This window comes from Rhinopithecus roxellana, chromosome 4 (assembly GCF_007565055.1).
Source record: "Rhinopithecus roxellana isolate Shanxi Qingling chromosome 4, ASM756505v1, whole genome shotgun sequence".
In the NCBI taxonomy this organism is placed as follows: Eukaryota; Metazoa; Chordata; class Mammalia; order Primates; family Cercopithecidae; genus Rhinopithecus; species Rhinopithecus roxellana.
In genome coordinates, this window is record NC_044552.1 from 76,294,177 (window position 1) to 76,320,385 (window position 26,209).

The 26,209-nt window shown below is 42.2% G+C and overlaps 2 long non-coding RNA genes across 2 annotated transcripts; one reads left to right on the forward strand and one right to left on the reverse strand.

Moving 5' to 3' along the window:
- The first annotated feature begins 985 nt into the window (after positions 1-985).
- On the forward strand, positions 986-7,681 carry LOC115896987. Its single transcript, XR_004056946.1, has 3 exons — positions 986-1,039; positions 1,689-1,782; positions 7,552-7,681. It is a non-coding gene; the product is annotated as an uncharacterized LOC115896987 (long non-coding RNA).
- LOC115896986 lies at positions 7,526-25,845 on the reverse strand. The gene is made up of 3 exons (XR_004056945.1): positions 25,526-25,845; positions 19,891-20,003; positions 7,526-9,518 (listed from the first exon to the last, which is right to left on the reverse strand). It is a non-coding gene; the product is annotated as an uncharacterized LOC115896986 (long non-coding RNA).
- Positions 25,846-26,209: the final 364 nt, after the last annotated feature.

A 26,209-nucleotide genomic window follows, 5' to 3' on the forward strand; every position in this document is an offset into this window, starting at 1 on the left:
TGGACTTTCTTGGGGACATCCTTACTACTTCAGCTCATGTATCACACTTTAGCTTGTTTCTGTCTTTGGAGGAGGCTGCACATTTTAAAAATACCCCCAAAAGTACAAAGATGAATGCTACAGCCCCTGTGTTCTCATTATCCAGGCTTAATAAATGTTAGCCGTTTTCCACTTTTGTTTCATACATGAGTTTTCTACAAAATGAGGACAACACCTTAGATAAAGCTGAAATTCTCCACGTTTCATTCTGCATCCCTTCCCCCAAGGGCTTCTTTTGCTCAATAAGGGACTCATGAGAGTCATCAGTGTTGTGTGAGGCAGCTGTTTGTTCATTTCTGGACCAAATAATGTTCCATTGTGTGACTGGACATACTTAGTCTATTTGTTCTACCGCTGATGAGCATGTGAGCTGTTACTATTTTTTAATCATTACAAATTATCTTGCTAAAACATTTTTGTACATGGCTTTTGGTGACCAAATGGACTCATTTCTCTCAGGTATGTAGCTCAGAGTGAAACTATTTTATCGTAGTGTATGCTTTATATTTAGTGCTTTACAATTCCTGATTAAGAAATCTTTGCCTGCCCCTAAGGATGTAAAATTATTCTCTTATGGCCTGGCTCAGTGGCTTATGCCTGTAATCCCAGCAGTTTGGGAGGCCAAGGTGGGAGGATTGCTTGAGGCCAGGAGTTCAAGACCAGCCTGGGCAACATACTGAGACCCTCATCCCTACAAAAAAAAAAAAATTGTTTAATTAGCTGGGCTTGGTGGTACCTGCCTATAGTCCTAGCTACTCAGGTGGCTGAGGCAGGAGGATCGCTTGAGCTCGGGAATTCAAAGCTGCAGCAAGCTATGATCATGCCACTATATTACAGCCTGGGTGACAGGGTAATCTCTAAAGAGATACAGCTATTAAAAATAAATTTTAAAATATAATAAATTATTCTCTTATGTTATTGTCTAGAATCTTTATTATTTTACCTTTCAGATTTAGATCTACAATCCACCTGGAATTGATTTTTGTATATGCAGTGAGAGGTAGAGGTCAAGTTTTGCTTTTTCCCATATGACTATCTTATTAACTTAACATCATTGATGTAAATGACCACTCTTTTCCTACTATGCTTCAGTGCCACCTTTGTCATAATTAAGTGTTCCTTCAAGTCTGCTTCTGCTTCTGAGTCTCTAATTTCTGTTCCTTTGAGCTATTTGTCCTGGGCTTTTACTGCACACCTCAGATTTGTCCCAACAAGGACTGAAGAAGGTGGGTTATTCGTCCACCAATTCCTATTACTCATTGATGAAAAGTTGCTCCTGGGGACCTGAACTCCCTTGCACTTCTGCTGTGCTCCGGGAACTAGCCAGGAATAGCCCTATGACTAGGGAAAGTCTCCAGGATCTACTTCTCCACTCACACAATTGTTGGCAGCATCCAGTTCCTTGTAGTTATGGGACTGAGAGCTTCAGATTTTTGTTGATTGTTGGCCGGAGACCACCCTCAGCTCCCAGAGGACACCCACAGTTCTTTGCCATTTGGGACTGCCCAACATGGCCACTTGCTTCCGCGTAGTCAGCAAGAGAAAGAAAGACTAGCATAGTGGGCACTACCCTTCTATGGAATGTAATCATGCAATCATGTATACATAATCACATGTATCTTACCACCTTTATTTCATTTGCGTCACAGGTCCCACACTTATGGGGAAAGCATCACCCAAAAGTGACAATGTCTAGAGGCAGGAATCATGGAGGCTTCCTTAACTGTCTGTCTGCAACAACAGGTACGGAAGCAATCTGTCAAGCTGAAGGTAACTGCCAGGGTGTGCCACATAGAGACTGGCAAGACACCGTCAGGGCCTACTGTATGTCTGTATTCCAAACCCCTCTTGAATTTCAGACTCATATATACAATGGGCTATGAAACATCTCCTCTTGGACAGCTAATAAGCATCTTGTTGGCATGTCACAAGGTAAACTTAATCCACGCTTCCCTACCTCAGTAACAAATAGAAAAAAGCCATCACTCTTCCAATTGTAACACTCCTGCAGTTGTCTTTGACTCCCCTCTGTCTTGTAACTCTGTTGGTTCTGTTTTCAAGATAGATCCAGAAACAGAAACTGACCACTTTTTACCCCTCTACAAACTGCCAACCTGATCTGAACCACCACGATCTCTGATCTGTTTCTCCATTTTAATCTCTATAGTCAGTAGCCAGAGAGATTCTGTTTCAATAAAAGTCAGAAAACTGCAGTTCTCAGGTCAAAAATTCTCCAGTGGTTTCCCAAGTTCCTCAGAGTTCAAACCAAAGATCTTCCATGCCTGCAAGCCCTACACGTCCCCAGCCACAAGCCCTGTAGCCCATCCCCACCCTTCTCCCCTCTTCACTCTGCTCCAGCCACACCGGCTGCCTTGCTGTTCCTTGACCATGTGGAGCACATTCCCACCTCAGGGGCTCTGAACTTGCCATTCCCTCTGCTAGAATACTCCTCACCCAGTGAACACATGGGTCACTCCTTCAACTCTTCCTGGTCTCTGATTAAATGCCCCCTTGTTGGTGAGGTCGTTCCTTCTCATCCAACATAGCACCAGACCCAATTCCCTTTACTCTGCTTTATTTCCCTCCATAGCAGTTATCACACAATGTGACATATTATGTCTTTATTTCCTTTTTATTTTTCTTCTTTGTAGAGATAGGGTTTGGCTACATTGCCCAGGCTTGTCTCAAATTTTGGCCTCTTGCCTTGGCCTCCTGAAGTGCTAGGATTACAGGTATGAGTCACCATACCTGGCCTGTATTTATTTTCTTATTTATTGTTTTTCTTCCCCTCCTAGAATGTGGGTTCCCCAAGGCTAAGGACTTCATCTCCTTTATTCACTACTGCTTTCTCCAGATACAGCCTAGAGCAATACTTCACATGCAGGAGATGCTCAATGAATAGTTATTGAAGGAATGGATGCAGTGTCCCAGAAAAGACCTTAGAGTCACCTGGTCTGGTCTCAATTCAGAGAAGGACCAGGCTGTTGTCACACATTTAGTAAGTGGCAGAGCTGGGACAAGAATCTAGGTTTCCTTTTTCTTTTCTACACTGCTCTTCCCACTCTTCTCTGTTCTATGCATAGGTGAAAGCTCAACACCATCAACTGATAATTAAATAAAATAATGAGGAATAGGAATGAATGTGTTCCTGAAAGTTTTGCTAAATAAAATGTTGCCACTCTTTTAATCTATTAATCGATTATCCAAAGCAAATGTCAACAGTGAGTAGAAGGCGGCAAGGCATGAGTTATTGTAACTGATAAAGCAGGAGTGGCGCAGTGGGGGGTTGGCGGGGTGATAGATCAAGTGAGTCATGGTCCTGCCCCAGGGAACCATGGTCTGAGTTATCTGCAAGGTAAATGACTCTGGTAAATAACTCAGTTTGTTCCTTTGATTAACAGGGGAGGGATGGATCTAGCAGCTCTGCTCAATGGCTCCTTTCATTGTGTTCTTTACCTGAGCAGTGGCTCCAAGAGCCACTCTTAATAAAGCCAGTGTCTAACCTACAAAGCCCGGAAAATAAATCTCTCCTCTGTGCGGGGGCTTAGGCTCCTTTTGCGGAGAGAATGCATGTAGAGAAAAATGTTCTCCACCCGCATCTTCTTCCATCCCTTTCCTTGTCCAATCCCTCACCCTGCTTTTTAGTAAACTCTGCTCTGCTAAAATAATTTAATTAAGCTAAAACAACTTCTTAGGTTCCCTGGTCCTTCCCTTCCTTCCCTTCCCTCCCTCCCTCCCTCCCTTCCTCCCTCCCTCCCTCCCTCCCTCTCTCTCTCTTTCTTTCTTTCTTTTCAGATGGAGTCTTGCTCTGTCCTCCAGGTTGGAGCGCAGTGGTGTGATCTCGGCTCACTGCAACCTCCGCCTCCTGGGTTCAAGCAATTCTTCTGTCTCAGTCTCGCTAGTAGCTGGGACTACAGGCATGCGCCACCATGCCCAGCTAATTTTTGTATTTTTAGTAAAGATGGGATTTCACCATATTGGCCAGGCTGATCTTGAGCTCCTGACTTCAAGTGATCCGCTCGCCTCAGCCTTCCAAAGTGCTGGGATTACAGGCATGAGCCACTGCGCCCAGCCCCAGGTCATTTCTTTTTGCCACCTTGTTTTCATATGCTTTCCTTTCTCTGCACTCTATTCAAACACATTTTCTGTAATGGCTGGACATTGAGATGGGAGGCAAACTAAAGCAAAAATTGTACTATTTTATTTGCATTTTTTTTTTTTTTTTGAAACGGAGTCTCGCTCTGTCGCCCAGACTGGAGTGCAGTGGCGCGATTTCAGCTCACTGCAACCTCCCTCTCCCGAGTTCTCGCCATTCTCCTGCCTCAGCCTCCTGAATAGCTGGGACTACAGGCACCCGCCACCACGCCCAGCTAATTTTTTTGTATTTTTTAGTAGAGACGGAGTTTCACAGTGGTCTCAATTTCCTGACCTCGTGATCCGCCGGCCTTGGCCTCCCAAAGTGCTGGGATAAAGGCGTGAACCACCGCGCCTGGTGCTTATTTGCATATTTCCACAATTTCTCCAGCAATATGATAGACTGGAATAATAGAGTGGTTTAAGATGTCAGTTTTAAAAATTAATTAATATTTAATTGACAAATAGAACTGTATATATTTATCATATATAACATAATGTGTTGAAATACGTATACATTGTAAAATGGCTAAATTAAGCTAATTAGCATGTGCATTATCTCACATACTTTTTTTTGTGGTGAGAACACCTAAAATCTACTCTTAGTGATTTTCAAGAATACAATACATTGTTATTAACTATAGTTACCATGTTGTACAAAGATGTCAAATTTATAGGCAGGATATGTCAGAAAGTTATATCTGCTAATTTAAAATAATTCTGGGCTGGCACAGTGGCTCACACCTGTAATCCCAGCACTTTGGGAGGCCAAGGTGGGTGGATTACCTAAGGTCAGGAGTTCAAGACCAGCCTGGCCAACATGGTGAAACCCCGTCTCTACTAAAAATACAAAAAATTCACCGGGTGTGGTGGTGAACACCTGTGATCCCAGCTACTCGGGAGGCTGAGGCAGGAGAATCACTTGAACCTGGGAGGTGGAGGTTGCAGTGAGCCGAGATGGCACCACTGCACTCCAGCCTGGGCAACAGAGGGAGACTCCGTCTCAAAACAAATAAATAAAATAAAATAATTCTGCATAAACACTATGATATACCTATGTGTAAATTAACTCTAATATCACTCTAGGTGGCATGGATAGCATTTGCAAGAACCTAATCAAGAAACCATGATCTCGAAATGGTTATGTAAGCTTTATAAATATTGTTATAGATATCTACAGCAGAGGGTGTGTTTAGCTAATTTTAATTGGCTAAACTAATAGTCTTCTAGCTATGAGGTTGGAGAGATTGCACTAGGTCCCGCCATCCTTGCCTGGGAATAGTACACCTTTGCAGCAAGCCCATGAGCCATACACCTTGCAGCAGTGCCCCAGGTCCAGAGGCCCATCTGGCCCTGCCTCCTTCTCCTGCATGAAGGGCTCTGCTGCCTGATCTTCCCAGAAGCCTGACTGAGCTGCTGTCAGAATAGCATGGTATCTGTCTCCTTCTCATGCAAGGTGCTTGTTAGTATCTCAGTGTGGGGGGACTTAGAGCCAAGACTAGAAGAAGGGTTCTATGATAATTTTGGGGCCTGCTTGCTAATAAAGCTTTGTAAGTTTGTCAGAAACTGGCCCAAGACTAGCTTTCATCATAATGAACCATCTGGGAGCAAGGATATATATATATATATATATATTTTTTTTTTTTTTTGAGACAGACCCTCACTCTGTCACCCAGGCTGGAGTGCAGTGGTGTGATTTGGCTCACTGCAACATCTGCCTCCCAGTTTCAAGTTATAAATTGGCTCAGGTCAATTTGCAACCCATATCTTCAGCTGTATATATGTATATTTTTTCTTTTTTGAGACAGAGTCTCGCTCTGTCACCTAGGCTGGAGTGCAATGACATGATCTCCGCTCACTGCAACCTCTGCTTCCTATGTTCAAGCGATTCTTGTGCCTCAGCCTCCCGCGTGGATGGGATTACAGGTGCACACCACCACACCCGGCTAATTTTTGTATTTTTAGTAGAGAAGGGGTTTCACCATGTTGGTCAGGTTTATCTCGAACTCCTGGCCTCCAGTGATCCGTCCACCTTGGCTTTCCAAAGTGCTGGGATTATAGGCGTGAGCCACCGTGCCCGGCTCTATATTTTATTTTTATTGTTCTTGATGAAGAGTAAAAAACAAATAAGCCCTAGAGGTTAGTGGAGGGTGGTAAGAGGTAAGATTTTCCTTCAAATTTGTCTTTCGATCTACTTAAGGATTCTAACGTTCTGGACTTCTTGATGCCTGTTGCTTCCCTCATCTGGGAACATGACGGACCCAAATGGAACTTGGGTTTTCTCAGGTAATATTTATTTAATAAAGGAGAATCCTTTCAATGGTAGATGAAAGTCAGGCCTGGAGAGAATCTAGGCCAAATAATCAAAATATATTTTTCACCTGTGATTTTGGCGTAGAGGCCATGGGTACCTGATGGGGTTACAGAAGGAAGAGAATGAGAAGAACATCGTCACAAAAATGTTTCTCCTGGCCAAGGCACCCCCTGAGTAGACAGGCTGGGGCATCCTTCTGCAGGAAGGGTTTGGGCTGATGAAGGCTGCTTCCCAGAAAATAAGTGATGACCAATCAGGAGAGGTCAGGTTCCTAAGGGCCAGATGCAGGAGGACGTCCTCACTTATAAGACTGAGGAAGTGGTGTACGTGCAGACTGACTTACAAAGTTTTACTGAGCCAGTCAGCTCCAAAACACAAAGAGATACATTTTTGCCCTTACACTTTTAGGGTGGGTAGGCCTCCCCCAAATCACACACTTAGAGACCATGCCTCCGACCATTCTGTCTTTTGGCCTGGTGTGTATATGAAGGAAGAGGCAGCTACAGGCAGGCTTTGTTTTCCCTTTTTCAGTTTGGAACATTTAGGGGCAGATAACTTGGCATAAAGCAAACATAATTACATGTCAACTTCAAAGAGGGAAAATATCACGTACTTTAAATTCCGTAACCTGCCATGAAGGAAATTTTTCATGTTGACCTAATTTTATTTCTTATCTACCTACCATAGTTCAGAATAAAAATGTTGGTTGATTTTATAACTCAGTGCTTTTATTGGAAAACAATGTTTTTAAGTGGCAATATACTTCTGCATAGAATATACATTGTCCCAATAATGTATTTTACAGTAACTGATAACTATGGATAATGAATGGCCACTTTGGTAGGGAATTTAACATCTTTTTAAAAAGCAAAACTATAGGCTCATTCATTTTTGTCTTTATTTAATTTTTTGTATTTTATTCTTATTATTACTCATTTATCATTATTAATCATTGTTTCTTTACCTTCTTGTTTTCATGCACTGACTCAATCAAGTATCCAAGTTTCTGGTTACAGCAATATTATTTTCACTCTTTCATTAATTTCTGGTTTATTTTATTTTAGGTGCCAGAGAAGACACTGCAGGGTAGAGATCAAAGGAATCTTAGTAATTGTTCAATCCAATCTCCACACTTTAAAGATGAAGAAACTGGTATTGAGAAAAATGCACAGCTTACCCAAGGTTGCACTGCCGGTTAGTAGCAGAGATGAATTTAGAACCCACATCTGATGACTACACCATATTGCTCCCAGTTTCCCTGTCTGTTCCACATGCAAAAGTCTGATTCTTCACTTCTCCTTTGAGTATATAGACTTTTAATATTTTTGTATGTCAAGATGGAATTTTCCTCATACAGAGCCCCTGCCTTTTCTCCTCCCTTCACATCTTGCAGGATCTTTAACAGAATTTAAAAGGAATTTTTTGTTTTGTTTTGGTGTATCTGATAAAAGTCAAGGGAGGGAGAGGGCCAGTATAAGCAAGAGAACTCTTTGTCTATCTTGTAGATGCTGTAGTCTGAGGTGTCAGAAACACACAAAGGTTTGAAGAACTGGTACATGCTCCCAGGTGGGAAGCCAGGACTCTTGGCAGGATCTTGAGGACAAGGCAAAGGACAATAAGAGAGTGAGGGGATCCTAGAGGTGAAATCAAGGAAGAGAAACTAGAGACAGAGAAAGAAACTGGCTATCCGTCCAAGATGGATCCTGTGTGGACTGATGGGAGGCTTGGCACTGTCCTTTGGTAGACTTCATGTGGTTGAATACTTGGCCAATGGAAGGAATTTCTTTTTTGGTAACAGACTCTGTGCGTACAGTTATGGATCTTAATTTATAATAAAAGGTTACATTGAAAATTGAGCATATTGGCAACTTTGGGCTTTAATATTACTACTGTGCTATTTAGGTCCCAACCATCATTTTAATCTGGGCATTCTTGAAACAGCTCTCATTATTGGTATGTCAAGCTGTCTCATAGGGCATCTACTTAGCAAAAGTGGAGTGAAGTGTTCAGGATGCATAAATGGGGTGAAGCTTGTGGTATTCCATTCCTTTTTGCTGAAGCCACTCCTACCAGCTGCTTTCTAGATTATTCACCTTATATGAGCATGGTGCAGTATAAAAGTTGTAGACTTTGGTCTCAGACGGATCTAAATTCTAATCTTAGCTCACTACTTCCTAGTTAAGGACAAGATTTCTTTAACCATCCCAAGTCTCAATTTTCTCATGTCTAAAATGGCAGAAATAATGTGTACTTTGCAGGGTTGTTGTGAGAATTAAACAATATGGGTAATGCACTTGGGACAGTGCTTCACACAAAATTGTCAATAAATGGTGATCTTTCTTTTCCTGGCACTACAAAGCTGAGGAGAGGAGGGAGGGAGATGAGTGTCTGGAGGAAGAAAGGGTAGGAGTTTCTTTATCTTTGAGTGAAGAAGTGTTGGGGGGTTAGTAGGGATATAGGAATAGTGAGATGGCTGGGAAGAAAAAAGAAGGATGAAAAGAGGAAAAGAATAGGATAAAAGAAGGATACGGTGGAGAAAATGGGCAAGGGCCCGAGAAAGAAGAGCGAGAATGGCAGTGATGGTGAGCATTGGTGGAGTGATGGAAGGTTCTCCAGCCCCGGTCAAGCTTGTTAGAAGTGCAGAGTCTCAGGTCCCTCCCCAGACCCTCTGAATCATGATTTGCAGTTTAAGGAGAAGTCCCCAGGTGATTCCCATATCCATTAATTCTGCAGAGTTGATGTTTTCATCTGCTGTGGGTGGGGGATAGGGGGCAGATGTAGAGCAGATTCAAATCAAGAGGAAGTCCCCAGGGCTTTGGGTTATCTCTAAATTTATCAGGAAGACTTCCCAACGAAGTGGGTTGAGATCCAGGATGTGTCACTTTCCTTTGTATTCACATCTGGCTGGTATGGACACAGGTTCTGCAAACCAGAGTCAGGCTGTGGACTCAGGGATTCTTGGAAATTCTCTTCTGAATCCAAAGTAGCAGGTGTGGAGGAACAAGGAAGTGGAGTGGTGAACATTATTTGCCTATAGAGGAAACAGGAAGAGAATGGAGATTGTCCTTTTAGACACATTTGGCAAGTGAGGTAGTCATCCTGCACCGCACCCTCCTCCCTACCCCTTCAGCTCTCGGTGTCCTACCTTTTCTCTGAGCAACAGAAGCACTTTTGTCTGCATTTAGGTTGCTCATCGCTGGTGCTTTGGAAAGAACACTGGGCTAATGCCCTCGGGCAAGCCACTTCACCACCCTGATCCCAGTTTCCTGATATGCAAGAAGGGCTGAAAATTGTGATGGTAGGTGCCCAGGGTTTCCCAGTGCAGTGGGGACTGGAACTGTGGTCTTCTGGTGACTATTTCTGCCTGATGGTACTCTCAAGTCAGCAGCTAGCCAGGTGATAAAAGGGAAAGAAGCTGCTGGGTGTAGAATAGAAAAGTGCTGGGCCTGGGGCCAGTGGAAGAGCAGGAACAGTCGCTGTTCAGTCCTGCTACTTGTCAGCATGAGGGAATTTGGGTCTAGGGTAGCCAGACAATCTTTTCTTTTTTTCAAGAAAAACTAGAAGTCCAGACTTTTCTGTTAGATTTTCTGAGTTTTAAAGACTGACTGTGAATTCATTAAAAACACACACACACACACACACACACACACACACACAGACAATGAGAAAACCTGCTGCTCATATAAAACAAATCTGAGGGCTGTTTTGAAGACTGGCAGTGAATTCATTTAAACACACACACACACACACACACACACACACACACACACACACACAATGAAAAAACCTGCTGCTCATACAAAACAAATCTGAGGGCTGCAGCAGCTCACAGGCTGCCAGTGTGTGACCTCTTTCCTAAGTCTTTTAAAAGAGGAGAATTGACATTTTCATCAGACTTGAAATAGGTAAACAGGACCAAGACTCTGGAATAGCTGCTTGCTCCTGTATGGCAGGCCCTGGCAACGCCTGCCCCAGGGATATGAAAACACGGATTTGGCTGGGCATGGTGGCTCATGCCTGTAATCCCAACACGCTGGGAGGCCTAGGTGGGTGGATCACCTGATGTCAGGAGTTCGAGACCAGCCTGGCCAACACTGTGAAACCCCGTCTCTACTAAAAATACAAAAAAATTAGCCAGGTGTGGTAGTGCACACTTATAATCCCAGCTACTCAGGAGGCTGAGAGGCAGGAGAATTGCTTGTATCAAGGAGGCGAAGGTTGCAGTGAGCCAAGATCGAGCAATTGCATTCCAGCCTGGGCAAGAGCAGCGAAACTCCGTCTCAAAAAAAAAAAAAAAAAAAAAAACAAAACCACACACACACCTGGATTTGTCCTTCTTGATGGACACAGTTTGAATAAAATAAAGTTGCCATACCCTTTCCATTGCAACTAAACATAAAAATACAAGAATATTCAATAAGTCACATACTATGGGATGAAAAGAGCATGTTATAATTAGTTTATTAATCACTGTCACCCTCTTGTCATGTGCTGATACATGAGTAATGTATGTTCAGAGTATTGATTGCATCCAAGCCAGGATTCCTTTGTGGCATCAGCTGAAGGACATGGTGACCACAAAGGTCCACCTCAAGTTACTACCTTTTGTGAATTGATAATGGGGTGCACAGCCAGGTGTAATTCAAGCACATCTTCCCACAGGCAGCGGGTGTTTATGGCTGCACTGCAGTCGCTGTGTTGCTTTCAGCCTTAATGGGAATCTTCATTGAAACAGAAGCCTAATTCCATTTAGGTTAATAATTTGCTCACTCAAGCTTCTTTCCCAGAACTAGCCTGATTTTTACACCTTCTGAGGGGAAACTGGCAGTGGTTCCTCACTGCAGGTGGATATCTTATCAGGTAAAGTAGGGTTAGGAAAGACTTACATTTTTACTCCAAGCCATTTCGATTGCTTTTTTTCATAGTGAAAGTGTAGTAACTCTCTCTTATCTCTGCATGCACTGGTGCTAAAAATGTGTAGGACCACAGTAGTTGGCATTTGTCTCCCAGATAGGCCAGCCTGAAACTTGGGAGTGGAATGAGCTTGTATTCAAGCTGGTGTTAACCAGGACTGTAGCTATTCATTCCAACTCTACTCTTTTCATCCAGGCTGTTGAATGATCAATGGCTATGGAAATAATTTACAGGGCCAAAAGAGGGTTCTGGGAATGTGATAATTTGGATGCAATTTCTATCTTTCCCACCCCCCACTCCAAAAGTTCTTCCTCTCTGGACTCAAACAGCTGCTAACTCCTGTGGATGGCTGGGTGCCAGTGAGGTCTCAGGCTTTGGTGGGTTCCAAGCAGACAGAATTGTAAGCTTCCTTCTTCCAGTGGGCTTGGCAGGTGCCTAGAGAATAATGTCAAAGGTGAAGAAGGGAAGGCAGTCAATCCTAAGTGGAGAGGGGCTGTCAGGGCTAATGTCAACACAAGCCTAGTGTGACTGTGCTGGGTTTTCCCAGCTGAAGGGGCCAAGGAGGAGCTGAATGGGAGCCTGAGTCCTCCACCTGGAAGCTAGGGCAGTGTGAGAAGTTTGGGAGGTTTCCTGCAGGTGACTAGCAGAGTGCTGGCAGCTTCTACAATTCAGTCTGTGGGGACCTTCTGCCACCTGTGGGGCTCCCACCACTTAGAACACATAAGCTGCCACACCCTGAGTGGGGCTCCCACCACTTAGAACACATAAGCTGCCACACCCTGAGACCTATGAGCCCATAAAAAAAAACACCCCATTTAAAATGGGCCAGCAGCCAGAGACAGGAGAATCAGTTGGAAAAGCAGAACACACTCCCAGCAAACTAAAGCTTGGAGAGGAGTGTCTGAGTTGGGGAGGGGTGCGTATAGGAGCTTCAGTGAGAAAATAGCAACTTTTGGTGGGTGGAAGGAGAGGGAGAAATAAGATTCTAAGGGGCTAACGAGGGGGAGGAGAGAGAAAGTAAAATGATCCTAAAGCTCTCATCTTGTTAAAGTGAAGGGATCAGGAGGAAGCGGAAGCGTCTCAGTGGGGTAAAAGGTGAGTATTGGTGAGGATAATAGTGTCTTGTTTTCAAATGCTGGTAGAGAAGTATGTATCAGAAAGCAACCAGGAAAGAATGATTTGTTCAGGCAAACTAATATAAGGGAAAGAAAGAAAAAAACACTGAAAATAAATTACAGAAAAAGTAGGTTGGGCTGGGCACGGTGGCTCCCACCTGTAATCCCAGCACTTTGGGAGGCCGAGGCCGGTGTATCACTTGAGGTCAGGAGTTCGAGACCAGACTGGGCAACATGGTGAAACCCCATCTCTACTGAAAATACGAAATTAGCCAGGTGTGGTGGTGCATGCCTGTAATCCTAGCTACTTGGGAGGCTGAGGCAGGAGAATTTCTTGAACCCAGGAGGTGGAGGTTGCAGTGAGCCGAGATCATGCTACTGCACTCCAGCCTGGGTGACAGAGTGAGACTTTGTCTCAATTAAAAAAAAATAATAATAAGTTGGAAGAAATAAAATCAAGTACTGTATCAGTCACACACAAAATGTGAAGACTACATTCTTTCTTTAAAAGACAAACTATTCCACTGGATTAAAAAAGCAAAACCTATTTATATAAGGAACATAATTAAAATATAGTAATAAAAAAGGCTGAAAAATCAAAGAGTAGGCAAATGCAAACAAAAAGAAAGACGTAGAAATGTTAATGCATAGTGGAATTTTAGAAGAAAAGCACTACAAGGCGTTATTATGTAACGATAATATAAGTAATACTATCATTAAAGAAAATATAACAGTGAAAAACCTTTGGGTACCAAACAATATAGAAGCCAAACCTAAAGCAAAAACAATCAGAAATGCAACAACAACCCAACAAAACTGTACAGTGAAGGTGAGGGACTTCAGAATATTCTCTCATGAGTGAATAGGTCTAATAGATAAACAATAATATTGACTTAATGGCTATATGTAGACATTATATCCCTCAAATAGAGAGTATCATATTTCGCTGTGTTTATGAAACACTAAAAAGAAAAAAAAAATTCTGTATTTGATCATAGAGAAAATACATTTTTAAAAAGTGAGATCTAACAGATTACCTGATCATAATTCAATGAATTGAGATACAAATAATATAACTTAAAGATTCTCAATGGCATGGAAATTGAGAAATGTGCTACTAGATAGCAGGTGGATCAAAGAGAAAATTTAAAGGAAAATTACAAACTATAAAGCAAAGAAAAGAATAACTTATACCAAAACAAGCCACAGTAGAGGCTTACTCAGAGGAACGTTTATAGCTTTACATTTTTTTAGGAAGAAAGATGAGAAATAAAGAAACTAAATATTCATCTTAAGATACTAGTAAAAGAGCAATAACTAAAAGGAAAAGGAAATTAACAAAGATAAAAACTTACATAGAAAGCAAACCAAAAAAATATATAGAAAGAAAGTATAAATCAAAATGTGGCTCTTCAAAAAGACTAATAAGATAGATAAATTCCTCAAGAGCCTGATAAGAAGAAGGAGTAAGAGAAGAAAAATATGCATGAATTAGAATGAGAAAGGAGATATAATTCAAATAAAGACTAACAGAATCATCAGAGACTACTATAAGAAACTTGGGGAACAAGTATAAAAACCTGATGAAAATGAAGGATTTTCTAGCAAAATATGAATTAACAAAATGAATACAAGGAAATGTGGAAAACTTGAACAGATCAATTACCATAGAAGAGATTGGAAATGCAACTAAAAAATCTACCATTGAAAAAAGAAGGCCAGGTGCGGTGGCTCATGATAGTAATCTCAGTACTTTGGGAGCCCAAGGCAAGCAGATCGCTTGAGCCCAGGAGTTTGAGACCAGCCTGGACAACATGGTGAAACCCCATCTCTACAAAAAACACAAAAATTAGCTGGGCATGGTGGCGTGTACCTATGGTCCCAACTACTCAGGAGGTTGAGGCAGAAGGATCACTGGAGTCCGGGAAGTCAAATCCGAGTGAGCCGTGATTGTGCCACTGCACTCCAGCCTGGGCTATACAGTGAGACCCAGTCTTGAAGGGAAGGAAAGGGAAAAGGAAGGGGGAAGGGAAAGGAAAAGGGGAAGGGGATGGGAAAGAAGAAGGGAAAAGGGAAGACAAGGGGACTGGATGACTTCACAGCCATGTTTTATCTAACCTTTAACACAGATAATTCCATGTTATTTAAATTACTCCAGGCCATAGAAAAGGATGAAAAGATAACTACTTTGTGAGCCAGCAAACTTGAATACAAAAGCCTGATAAAAGATATTAAAAGAATAGAAGATTATAAAGTAATCTTACTTATGAATGGATGCAAGTTTCTTTCTTTCTTTTTTTTTTTTTTTTGAGACAGAGTCTCGCTCTGTCACCCAGGCTGGAGTGCAGTGGTTGGATCTCAGCTCACTGCAAGCTCCGCCTCCCGGGTTTACGCCATTCTCCTGCCTCAGCCTCCGGAGTAGCTGCGACTACAGGCGCCCGCCACCTCACCCAGATAGTTTTTTGTATTTTTTTTTTAGTAGAGATGGGGTTTCACCGTATTAGCCAGGATGGTCTCAATTTCCTGACCTCGTGATCCTCCCGTCTCAGCCTCCCAAAGTGCTGGGATTACAGGCTTGAGCCACTGCGCCCGGCTGAATGGATGCAAGTTTCTAAATGAAATACCAGCCACCACCTCTGGTTAAGCTTCATGTAGTGCACAGAAGTATTTGCTACTGTTCCTTCCCAAAATTCTGATAAAATGACAGTAAAATGATTCGAGAGGCATAAACTTGAAGGACAAAAAGAATAGGAGAGGAAGCAACACCAACAAAATTTTGCAAGTTTGAAAACATATGTACAAGTGGTAACTGACTTAGCAGATCACAGAAAGCCAAAACCCAAGCCAGAAGTAAGTTTGCCTCCAGAAATGTTCAGGAACTGGAAGAATCAAGTACCTCTGAAAATGGGGAATCTAAGAGGAGTGGAAAAACAGGAAAATTAATTTAAAATCTACATAAGGAATAGTCTCCCAGGTCGCCTTCCTTGCCTTACACAGGATGAAGGGCCCTCTACTACCTCTTTATACAAGACTCTCTAAAGAGGTTGAGCCAGAGGGATTCCGAACTCAGAGACACCAGGCACACTGAGGCAGGGATCCCATGCTGAAAATGGGGATTAGGATATTAGTTACAGAAAAGTGAGACTGCTTGGCCCTAGTCTTCATCCAGACTTTACCTCCCAGAATGCTAACAGTTGTGCTTATCCCTTCCAGGAGGGAAATTAGAGGTTTTCTCTTTGGGAACCTGACCAGCTAAAGAGAGAATACCTAAAGATATTGCCAGAAGGCCCCTGTGAAACTGATAGTGATACAGAGCCCAGTCAATGAACAGGTTTCACCTACATCTTTGAACAACTCCCAAATAGCCATTTAGTGCATCACTCTTAAATATGAGCAGACAATCAAGGACCACCAGACATGTGAGGAAATCTAACATGAAAGGCAGAGACAAAAAAAAAAAAAAAAAAAAAGAAAGAAAGAGAGAGAGAGAGAGAAAGTGGCAGCAGAAGGAAGCTTTTATTTGTTTATTTTGCTATGTTGCTCGGGCTGATCCTGGAGCTCCTGGGCTCAAGCTATCCACCTGCCTCAGTCTCCCAAGTACCGGTGTTAGAGGTGTAAGCCACCACTCCCAGCCAGAAGGAAGCTTCTTAAAAGCCCTCAGTCTCTCTAGAGAGAAAAGAGAAGGTATTGTATTCAAGAAACAAAAGAGGCTACTACAATGGAACATTTGGAGAACAATTGAGAGATCTGGAGATTAAAAAAGGGACCACATAAAGGAACAATTCAATAGTAAAGTTAGCAGTTTTTGTCAAACTGGCCAGAGGATGGTGGCTCATGCCTATAATCCAAGCACTTTGGGAGGCCAAAGTGGGTGGATCACTTGAAGTCCGGAGTTTGAGACCAGCCTGCCTAACATGGTGAAAAACTGTCTCTATTAAAAATACAAAAATTAGCCAGGCATGGTGGTGTGCACCTGTAATCCCAGCTACTAGGGCAGCTGAGGCAAGAGAATTGCTTGAACCCAGGAGGTGGAGCTTGCAGTGAGCTGAGATTGTGCCACTGCCCTCCAGCCTGGGCAACAGAGTGAGAATCCATCTCAAAAAAAGAAGAAAAAAAAAAAGAAGTGTTGTCAAATTTAGCAAATAAAAGTTCAAGACTCTCCATTTAATTTGAATTTTATAAAAATAACAAATAACTTTTTTGTATAAGTGTGTCCCATGTAAGACTTAGTTTGTCTGAAATTCAAATTTGCCTAGGTATCCTGTGTTTTATCTGGTAACCCTAGTTGGAAGATGAAGTCTCCAAGAAAGGAGAGAGAGAGAGAGAGAGAGAAAGAGAGAGAGAGAAATAAAGAGAGAAAAGATAAAATCCAAAAATCAAATCAGTTGAGGAAGTCCAATATTTGAATGACAAGGAGTTCTAGAAAGGGAAAACAGGGGAAATAAAATTATCAAACAAATTTCCCAGAACAGAGTGAGTGTCTACCCAGAGCCAAGCATCAAGGACAAAAAATACCCAACACCAAAGTGCATCACTGTGAAATTATAGATCACTGATGACAAAACAGTGAAAAATCAAGCTAACACAGAGAATGAGGAATGAGAATGGCAACGTTTCTCTGTATAAATAATCTATCTATCTATTTATCTATCTACCTATACACCGGCACACACACACATCAGTGGCTCATGCCTACAATCCCAACTACTCAGGAGGCTAAGGCAGGACAATTGCTTTAGCCCAGGAGTTTGAGGCTGCAGTGAGCTATGATCACACCACAGCACCCAGCCTGGGGACCGAGTGAGACCCTGTCTCTAAATAAATAGCCTAAATTTTAAGAAATGATCAAATTGATGCTGAAAATATTTTAAATAAGTTTTAGCAGACCTTTCTAATAAAATTTCTAAGAAGAAACTACATGTGTGTGTGTGTGTGTGTGTGTGTGTGTGTGTGTGTGTGTGTATCAGGTTTGTCAAAGATCAGATGGTGGTAGATGTGCAGTGTTATTTCTGAGGTCTCTGTTGTATTCCATTGGTCTATATGTCTGTTTTGGTATCAGTACCATGCTGTTTTGGTTACTGTAGCCTTGTAGTACAGTTTGAAGTCAGGTAGCATGATGCCTCCAGCTTGGTTTTTTGGCTTCCGATTGTCTTGGTTATATGGGTTCTTTTTTGGTTCCATATGAAATTTTAAGTAGTTTTGTTCTAAATCTGTGAAGAATGTCAATGATAATTTGATGGGAATAGCATTGAATCTATAAATTACTTTGGGCAGTATGGCCATTTTCATGATATTGATTCTTCCTATCCATGAGCACAAAATGTTTTTCCATTTGTTTATGTCTTCTCTTATTTCCTTGAGCAATGGTTTGTAGTTCTCCTTGAAGAGGTCCTTCACATCCCTTGTAAGCTGTATTCCTAGGTATTTGATTCTCTTTGTAGCAATTGTGAATGGGAGCTCATTCATGATTTAGCTCTCTGCTTGTCTATTATTGGTGTATAGGAACGCTTGTGATTTTTGCACAATGATTTTGAATCCTCAGACTTTGCTTAAGTTGCTTATCAGCTTAAGGAGTTTTGGGGCTGAGACGATGGGGTTTTCTAAATATAGAATCATATCATTTGCAAATAGAGCGAACAGGTAACTTACAGAATGGGAGAAAATTTTTGCAATCTACTCATCTGACAAAGGTCTAATATCCAATCTACTCATCTGACAAAGGTCTAATATCTAATACACGGAACTTAAACAAATTTACAAGAAAAAAACCCCCGTCCAAAAGTGGGCAAAGGATATGAGCAGACACTTCTCAAAAGATGACATTTATGTGGCCAACAAATATATGAAAAAAAACTCATTATCACTGATCATTAGAGAAATGCAAATCAAAACCACAATAAGATATCAACTTATGCCAGTCAGAATGGTGATTATTAAAAAGTCAGCAAACGACAGATGCTGGCAAGGATTTGGAGAAATAGGAACACTTTTACACTCTTGGTGGGAATGTAAATTAGTTCAACCATTGTGGAAGACAGTATGGTTATTCCTCAAGGATCGAGAACCAGAAATACCATTTGACCCAGCAATCCCATTACTGGGTATATACCCAAAGGAATATAATCATTCTACTATAAAGACACATGCACACATTTATTTATTGCAACACTATTTACAATAGCAAAGACATGGAACCAACCCAAGTGTCCATCAATGATAGACTGGATAAAGAAAATGTGGTACATATCCACCATGGAATACTATGCAGCCATAAAAAAGAATGAGATCATGTCCTTTGCAGGGACATGGATGAAGCTGGAAGCCATCATCCTCAGCAAGCTAGCACAGGAACAGAAAACCAAACACTGCATGTTCTCACTCATAAGTGGGAGTTGAACAAAGAGAACACATGGACACAGGAAGGGGAACAACACACAGGGAGGGCCTGTTGGGTGATGGGAGGCAAGGTGAAGAAGAACATTAGGAAAAATATCTAATGCACCTGGGGCTTAAAACCTAGATGACAGGTTGATAGGTGCAGCAAACCACCATGGCACATACATACCTATGTAACAAACCTGCACATTCTGCACATGTATCCCAGAGCTTAAAGTAAAATAAAATAAAGTATGTAAAAGACTACCAAAAAATAAGAACAAGTATTATTCTAAATGGCAAAAGGAGACTGGTAAGAGATTGTTCTAGAGAGGTAGCAGCCCCTGCATCATGAAGAACCTTTTTCTATGAAGTTAAGAAATGTAGGCCATATCTTTCCTATATTTCCGAAAATGTGAAGGACCACTTGCATTAGAAGCACTTGTTTTGGAGTCCCAAAAATTGACATTTTAAACAGAACCCCAGGTAATTACATTTTGGGATAATTTTGAGAATGCCAGCTTAGACCAACAGTAATTACCAGAAGAGTTTGAACTAAGGAGCAATAAATCAGATTTCCAGAGACCCCTCCTTTCCATTCTGTCCCCAGACTACCCCTCCCCTAGTCATTCCAATGCAGGACCAGCAGGGTTGTTTTGTAAGTCAACTGCACCATTTTCCTATGGAAAAGTTAGGCCACTTGGCCTCTCAATGCTAGAAAGGTTACTGGAAGTGGCCCTGGTTCCTGGAGCATCATGCTCTATCTGATTCACATAACACAGCAAGATAACATCATCCTGGGACAGAGAAAGGAATGAATGCTAAGTTTTGTCTGAAAATCTGAAGCTGGTTTTGAAAGTTTGTTGTTTGTTGTTGTTGTTTAAATTCCATAATAACAACAATTAAAATAGTTATCCGAGGTGGTCAGTGCCATTTTTGCAAATGCTGGAGGAAGTAACCAGGATAGAGGAAATCCTCTGGGCGGGTCTCAGAGCCTACCTGGAGTTGTTTTCATTCAGAATTTGGTGACATCAGTTGAGGGAGGGAGATGGGCTGTCTCTAGAGATCCTGGTGAGTAACAGCCATACAGAACCACAGAACATCTCAGGAAACTTAAAATAACAGCAACAAGAACAAAGTGTCCTTCTCATTACATGGTTTTCAAATGGGCCCACTGCTTCCATAGAACTTATGTTTATGGTTTCTTTTGAATAAACACAGAAATGGACCCTCCCAATCTTAAAACTTGAGAAGCTTACATTTGTCTACCCTGAGTTCTTTTCTCAGGACACCAGCCATTAGGCCTCTCAGATAGAGTTAAGGAACGGAAACTTACCCATTCACCACATCTGGGAAACATCAGACCCCTCGCCCATCATGACTGCCTAACTGACCAGCTGCTGCCTGTGGATCAGCTCTTCTTCCTTATCCCCTCCCTCATTCCTGTTTTCTCACTCTTAGTTATATTTCTTCCCTGCTATATAGGCTGTGAATTTTAGTCAGCTGAGGAGACAGATTTGAAACTGATCTTCCATTCTCCTTGGCTACAGCACCTGAATAAAGCCTTCTTCCCTGGAAATTCTCAGTGATTGGCTTTCTGTGCAGCGAGCAACAGGACCTAGACCAAACCCCTGGCGTTTCAGTAACTGCTCCATAGAGGGCAAAGGAAATGACTGAGTGACCTAATGAAACCTACCCCTGCCTTTGAGAACAGAGAAACTCTAGGCAGTGGTTCTTAAAGTTTAGCACACATCAGAATCACCCAGTGTTTTAAACACTGATAGCCGAGCCCCATTCCAGAGTTTCTGGTTCTGTAGATCTGGGTACAGCTTGAGAATCTGCATTTCTAACAAGCTCCCAGGTGACGCTGATGCTGATGCCTAAGGGACCACATTTTGAGAATGACTGCCCCGTGGTAGGTAAAGGAAATCCTCTCATCAATGTATTTTTTTTGCTTGGGCAATGGCCTCATTACCTTTCCGATGGAGAAAAACTAGGAATGTTGATGGGATGGATGCGGGGATCATGCTGAAAACTCTTCTCTCTCTCTTTTTTTTTTTTTTTTTCTTATTTGAGACAGAGTGTCACTCTGTGGCCCAGGCTGGAGTGCAGTGGTGTGATCTTGGCTCACTGAAACCTCTGCCTCCTGGGTTCGAGCAATGCTCCTGCCTCAGCCTCCCGAGTAGATGGGACTACAGGTGCGCACCACCATGCATCACTAATTTTTGTATTTTTAAAAGAGACAGACTTTCACCATGTTGGCCACACATGGTGAACTCCTGACCTCTGGTGATCCACCCACCTTGGTGTCCCAAAGTGCTGGGATTACAGGCATGAGCCACTGTGCCCAGCCTTGAACACTCCTCTTGAAGCCAAGAAACAGATCTGGGCCTGCCTGATCAGACAATTATGCACCTGTTTCTACGAATCAAACCATAAACAACTTATGAGTGACTCATAATTATAGCTACCACTTATTAAGTGCTATCTATATGCCAGGCATGGCATGTACATTTAATCGTCACAGCAGCCTGCTACCCCCTCCACACTAATCTTCTCAGGCGTATTCCCACCCCAGGACCTTGGCAGAGGCTGGACCCTAGACCTATGTAGAGGAAAATAAATATCTTTTCTTCCCATCTTAGGTTCACAGCTGAGGCCCCTATAATAGAAGACAGATGAATAAAAGAAAAGTATAAAAATGTATGTAATATAAGTTTTACATGGCATGGGAGACTTCATAAGAAAATGAAGACCCAAAGAAACAGGTAAACCTGTGTATTTTTTATACTCAGTTTGATGGAGAAGTATGATTGGACAAAGGGAATATGATCTAATGCTAATAAACTGGGGGAAACTTAGCAATGGTTCTTTGCTCAAATTTTTCTCTGTGTCCCTGGGTCTTCAGAGATAAGGATGTACCTTTCCTCTGCGTATAGGGAGGGTACCTCTTGAATAAGGGTCTTATGACCTGCTTCAGGGCAAAGTCAGAAAAATCCTTCCTAGGTTTAATTTGACCTGTTTCAGGCGAGAAGAGGGGAAGGTGAGAGTGACTTTTCTGCTTCTGCTGTTTTCTTTAATTCCAAGGTTCATACTTTGGGAAAATATGTCCTGAAATCCATCACCTGGAATGTGCTTCCCCCATACATCTCTCTCCGGCTCTTCTTTAAGGGTCTTGCAGATACCATTTTGTCAGAGAGGCCTTCCCCTTTCCTGGCCACCCCATCTAGAATCTTAGCCCCACACCTGTCCCCAACCCACCGTCACTGCTTTATTCTCTCTCCTGAGCATTTATCGCTAACATTCTATATGTTTTGCTTGTTTATTATCTGTCTTCCTTATTAGCACATAAGCACAAGGGCGAGGATTGTGTCTGGTACACAGAGTCTGGAACTATTTAGTAGGTAGTTAGAGGCAATCCTTATTGATAGAATGAACAAACTAAACCTTTAGAGGGCCAAGCCTTACTTGGCAGGGATGCACAGAATTTGGTAACATGATGATTAGAACCCATCAGTTAAAAAAGCAACAAACACATCTGGCATTATTTCCTTGGTGGGAGCTGTTTGAAGATGTGGGAAGAAAATATTAATAAGTAGAAATTAAAACAGAGAGGATGAGAAGTAGGGAATGAGGAAGAAGCAGGATGGGCTAAGAGGAAGTCTGGGCCATAGCACTACTTACTTTGGCCCTGGGGGCACTTCTCCCTGAGTCTCCTGCCGAGGGTGGCTCTGGGCGGGTAGGTATGTCACCCTGGCTCTTACTGGGGACAGAAAACAGCTGCTGCAGTTAGCAAGCCAGGAGAACCCTGTCCAGCCCAGGTGCTGGAAAGCAGGGTTCATTTCTGAAATGACAAAGAAGGGTTCGCTGAAAGAGCGGCTTTCAAATAGCCAAACCAGTTGACTCTGGAGGGAGCTAGAACTAGGATTTCACCGAGAAGCAGCGGCCGGCTCAGCAGCATGGCGGCATTGAAGATGCAGGGTCAGAGAGAGGGGATTGTGTAGAAGCTGGCTGCGAGCCAGCCACCAGACAGACTCCTGAGGCAAAAGGAAGACTCTGAACCTACCATTTAACTGCGTAAACAGCCTCTGGTTGGAAACATTGTCTGACAGAGCCCATGCCACGTGGAAAATATTAAACATTTCCTCTCTTGGCACCTGTTTCTAACAGACTGGAGTGTTGACTATTTTGCAACGATATATAAATTTGGTTCGTTAGCAAACTCCCTGGAGAGTCCACATGCCCTGGCCAACGTAGCTTATCTCATATTTAAACATGAAAAAAAAAAAAGAAAGTGGCTGAAAGGTTGAGTTCACGGCGCTGTGAACACACAGGCAGGTGCTCTGTCACGCTTCACAGCACAGCACCCACATGAAGCAACAGGAGAAGGAACATAAAGTACTGTAAAAAGCAACCAACAGACTTCACCCATAGTGATCTGCTGACCACCACTGGATTCAACTTAATTCCATAAATAGCAGTGGTAGAAATCAACTTAGAATATAAACTTACTCTTTAAATAAAAGCTAAGAAGTGAGAGTGATGATTGGGCCTGCAGTGGTTAAAGTCCCCAAATTGTAGAGTAGGTAAATTGGCAAACCTTACTTCCTACTCCATCAAGAAATTGGTGAGGACCTAGTATGGGCTGCTTAGGGAAGATCGTATGTTGTGTGACAATAGTCACAAAGCTAAGAGGCAGGCAGCTGCATTCAGCCCAAAAGGGAGTAGCTATCAGGCTAAGGGCTCAGGCTAGGGTAGTGGAATTGTTAAGAGAGGTTACTCCACAATCAAATAAGTTTAGGACATAACAGGTTAAACATAGTTAAATAGGTCTCTTCTTTTATAGGCTTCTGTTATAGGCTGGGAATCTATAAGAGAAGATAATAGTAGGGAGTGTCTCTCAAATATTTGACCATAGCAGGCTTTTATAAGAGAGCCCACATTAGAAAAAACTGCTCTAAACTTCTTTATTTCATCTGCACCTATGCTGGGGAAGAAGGCTGTGGTCTCAGTGTGATTGTTTATAAGCAAATTTGGTTAGATTGGTAGGAAAAGGGTTGGTCACAACTAGATTAGTGAGTTTCTGAAATGGAAATCAAATTTCCTCAAGCCCCTAAAACTGACTGTGACAAATGGTGACCTAGAGAGGATGCCCCTCCAGATGGGACTCGGGGTTGACCTTTTCTGGATATGCCTCACGCTGCAGGGCTTTAGACAAGACAAATCTACCATCAGATTCTAGTGTGTTTGTTTATTTGTTTTGTTTTTAAAGTGCTGTTTGCAACCTACCAAATTGATTTTATTAACCTTTAAAGGATTGCAATCTGTCATTTGATAAAACACTAAACTCTATCTGCACCTAAGCATATTGACATTCTTATACCCAGCCAGGCATGGTGGTTCATGCCTGTAATCCTAGCACTTTGGGAGGCTGAAGTGGGAGGATCACTTAAGCCCAGGAGTTCAAGACAAGCCTGGGAAACATAGGGAGACTTTGTCTCTACAAAAAAAATTTAAAAATTGGCCAGGCATGGTGGGGCATGCCTGCAGTCCCAGCTATTCAAGAGGCTGAGGTGGGAGGATTGCTTGAGCCCAGGAGTTTGAGGCTGCAGTGAGCTGAGATCGCACCACTACACTCCAATCTGGGTGATAGAGCAAGACCTTGTCTCTTAAAAAAAAAAAAAAAAAAAATTCTTAAATGCTTTTCCTCAAATAATTTCATGCTCACTATTTTATGAGGTAAGAGAAGAACAAAGGTGGATTGGAAGGGCTTTAGGACCATGTCTTTCTTTCAGGAAAGGTAGTACCTAGGATCTTGTTCAAGCAGTACAAGATCTGGACCAGAGCCCTGGTTTTGAAAAAGAATACGGAGAACCGTGGTTAGAGCCATTGTTAACTCTAATTTAGAGTTAACTCAAATTTAGAGCCATTGCTTTTAAATTTTAAATGTGATTTCATATTCTAATCTTATTCTGTAAGCAACTCACATCTATCTATTTCCTATGTTAGTTCTAATGAAGATTACAGATGAACTCCCAGATAACAGGATTGCTTTGGGTTTGGTCTGCAACACACTGGGTGGATCTTAGGAGTAGGAAAAAGAAATATTTTTCTTTTCCATCTTAGGTTAGTGACTGAGGCATTTATAACAAAAGACAGATAACAAGAGACAAGCATTAACGTTTTCTGTGGCACAGCAGCCTTCAGGAATGAAGACCCAAAGAAAGGACTAAACCTGTGTATTTTTTGTGTGTAGGTCGTTGAAGAAGTGGATGGTTGTGGAGAAGTATGAATGGAAAAAGGCCATGTCTCATGGTAATTAACTGGGGAAAGCGTAGTAAGGCCTGTTTGCTCAGATTCTTCTTTGTGTCCCTGTGTCTTCAGAAATAAGGAGGCTTCTTTGGTCTGGGTATGGGTTGGGCATCTCTGGAATGAAGGCTTTATGACCTGCTTCAAGGGAGGTCATAAATAGAGCAGGTAATTTGGCAAACCTTATTTCATATCTTCATCAAGATTCCAGGGAGAAGGGCAAGGGTAAGGTGAGAGAGACCTTCCTGCTTCTGCCATTTTCTCCAATTTGGGGCCATTGTGTCCTGAACCCTATCACAGGCAATCACAGGGCAGGTAGACTTACCTAAAGATGTTCTTTCCTTTCCCTCACAATTAGTGTCTTGATGTCAGCTCCTTGATACTGAACCTGGCTCAGCTTCAGAAGAAAAGCAGAGCCCCAGACCCAGGACCCCCATGGTCTCCTGCTGCATTGAGAAAGATTAATGGTTAAAAAAAGTTGAAAAGATTCTCTTCATACCTGCCTACCATATCAGAGAGGCCTGAGCCTAAAAACCCTGGCCCCACCCTGGGGTGTGGTTTACAAGACCAGCCAGAGACCTGACAGAACCTCCTCACCCTCTGCTGCTCTGCTGTCCCAATGGCACTTCCAGTGAATCTTGTTTTTTTTTTTTTTTTTTTTTTTTTTTTTTTTTTTTTTTTTAGCTAGCAATTGAATGTGATATTTTGCAAAGCACTGTGGTTTTTCAAGCTTTATTTCAAGGGGTCTAGAAAATATTTTTATTTTCAGTTTTCTTTTTCCACTCTCTTTCTTCTCTTCTTGATTCACTTGATTTCCTTCTTAGTATTTTGCCCGTGAAGTTCCTCAATATTGTTCCTTAGAGTAATATCTGAAATATAAAATGCAATCTTGTTTAGCAAATTAAAAGGAAACTATAAATGCAGATAATGGGGCTTGAGGAGCAGCGGGAGAGAAGTGGGGTAGCTGCAGGGGCTGGAGGGCCATAGTCCAGTGAGAATGGCAAATGAT